This window comes from Mandrillus leucophaeus, unplaced genomic scaffold (genome assembly GCF_000951045.1).
Source record: "Mandrillus leucophaeus isolate KB7577 unplaced genomic scaffold, Mleu.le_1.0 Scaffold341, whole genome shotgun sequence".
Taxonomy (NCBI): domain Eukaryota; kingdom Metazoa; phylum Chordata; class Mammalia; order Primates; family Cercopithecidae; genus Mandrillus; species Mandrillus leucophaeus.
Genome location: NW_012103599.1, coordinates 2,008,157 through 2,010,525, shown reverse-complemented (window position 1 = coordinate 2,010,525; position 2,369 = coordinate 2,008,157). Strand labels below are relative to the sequence as shown.

The 2,369-nt window shown below is 31.4% G+C and overlaps 1 protein-coding gene across 1 annotated transcript in view; it reads right to left on the bottom strand.

Moving 5' to 3' along the window:
- The window catches only part of ALG6 (ALG6, alpha-1,3-glucosyltransferase), an 81,796-nt gene that overhangs the window by 48,582 nt on the left and 30,845 nt on the right, over nt 1-2,369 (bottom strand).

Below are 2,369 nucleotides of genomic sequence, written 5' to 3'. Positions count from 1 at the left end.
ACACAAAACAATACTTACTGTGTTGTCTCTTTTATATAAAATTCAAAAAAGGGGAAAACTACAGTGTTAGTAGTTAGTTCAGGGATACCATTTGGAAAGGAGGAGGGAGAAGGATGGGGAGGTGGACAAGGGTAGTTCTTGGGTACTAGTAATGTTCTATTTCTTGACATGAGTGGTAGTTTGCCAACTCACTGAGCTGCACATTTATATTTTGTATAGTTTTCTGTATGAGTGTCATATTTCAAAGTAAATATAGTTTTAAAACTCTGGTAAATAATTTTTTTTCCTTTTCTATCACTGTTCTTGATATTATCAGAGTATTTGATAGCCATGATCCCATAAGCAATGCCAAAATTTTTAAAAAACTAAATTAGTCAAGTGGACAGAACATAAAATATATGATAAAAACAACTACAGACTTGAATATCTTTTATTTGTAAGTCCTTTGACAGATATACCTATTAGTTTTATTATAACTAAAACAAGACTGGCATCAAAAGGAAAAGCTATTAATTAAATAATCATGTTGCTGTGTAATGTCTTTTTTTTCCTTTAAGAGAGATGGAGACAGGTAATAATATTCGATACCTTATAAGACAAATTGGATAGATATATACAGATTTTTATCAATTTATTCTCTAATCTAAGCTTTGTTTGTTTGAATGTTCCTTATTTTTGTCATCAAAAAATACACATACAAAAGCCATATTTTGATTATTCAGTTTTAGTTTCCTAAAGCTTCTGGCTACTACTATCTGATAGAAAAAAATATTTTAAAACTCATAAAACTGTGAGATCATTCTCCTTTTTTCATGTCAGACAGCATTTGCAAAGGATAGAAGACATGTTACACTTTAGAATTACAAGAGTATAACCATACTTGGCACTCTTTTGCCACCTCCCCAGAAAGAGCTAATCATTTACCAACATTCTGTTCCCAAGCGAAACAATATGAAAAAGCAATTCTACTTTTAATAAATCTGTACTTTACTCTTCAAATAAAAGCTTAGTGAAGAGATTCTTTTATATTATTGTGAAATAGTTCATATAAGCACGCTATCAAATAAGACATTACTAGATGACAGCATTGCACACATTGAGTCCAGATTTCATAATATGCAACTGACTTCATTTCTACATTAGTAAAGGATACTGAAAATGTCCATAGTCTATAAGAATAAGGCCTGGATACAGCAAGATGCATAACGCATTAGCAATCTGTAAAGAAAAATATTGTGAGATAAGGAAGTAATCTGTTACACATTCAAGCAGAGTAAAAGCGTGGTTTTTATCTAACACATTAGCAAATGTTCCCCTTTTCCAGAGGTGTTATACTTTCTTTTTATAAAATATTCAATTTTTATAAAACAACTCTTTAGACAATGAAGTTTTCATGGAGGTGACGTGGGACACTTCCATAAAAAGGAAAAAAAAAAAATCACTAAAAGGTTTTGTCAGAGGAAGTACTTCCAGATATACAAGTTGGAGAAGTCAATCTAACGTTAACCTATCTAAAATGACCAAAAATAATATTTGATAACTATGAATTGAGAATATACAACAACTTTTCAAAATGCCTTTCAGTTTGGTCAATCTCACAAGCCAGCTCAAAATTCAGCTTTACCAGTTAAGTAACAAATTCAGCATGGCATGCAGTCCAGTACTATGTAACTTCTAAAATTCAGTATATCTTAGTAGTACACTAAAATAATTACTGTAAGATAACTTGATGTTTTTGAAGTGAAAATTGATAGAAGATACAATATTCCTAATTACTCTCTTTCCGAAAGCATGGCTTCCCTAAGGTCTATACTTAATAGTTAGACTAATAAAGGATACATTTCAGAGATGAACTGTCAGGCTGCTTTAAAACCTACCTTTTTCTTAGTTGAGATGTCTTTTAAACAACAACAGTACAAAACCACTGCAGGTATGTAAATCAGCAGATCAGCAATTAAAACTGAAAACACAAGGAAATAACTTTAAACATGAGTCCATCAGGATTTACAGCTACCCATTAACTGCCTCCCTTCCTCCAACGTTGATTGAGAATTCATTAACACAAGGTTCTTGCCCCACTATGGACAAGTCCTTTACACAGTCAGCCCTTTTCAGTTCTTTCACCTGTGAATAATTTCAACCGCTGTATTGCCAAGGAGTCTCTTAATTTTCTCTAACAAATTCACATATTTAATCAATCAGATGTATCCAACATTCTCTCTTTGTTCTGACTTGGACTTAAAAATAAAAAATATTCACAGCAAGGAAATATTTTTTTCCTCTATATACTCTAAATTTTCTAGCATAAAGAATAACTGAAATGTAGTGATGTGTAAGAAAATCTTTTTAAAATGTTAGTCTTTATTGAA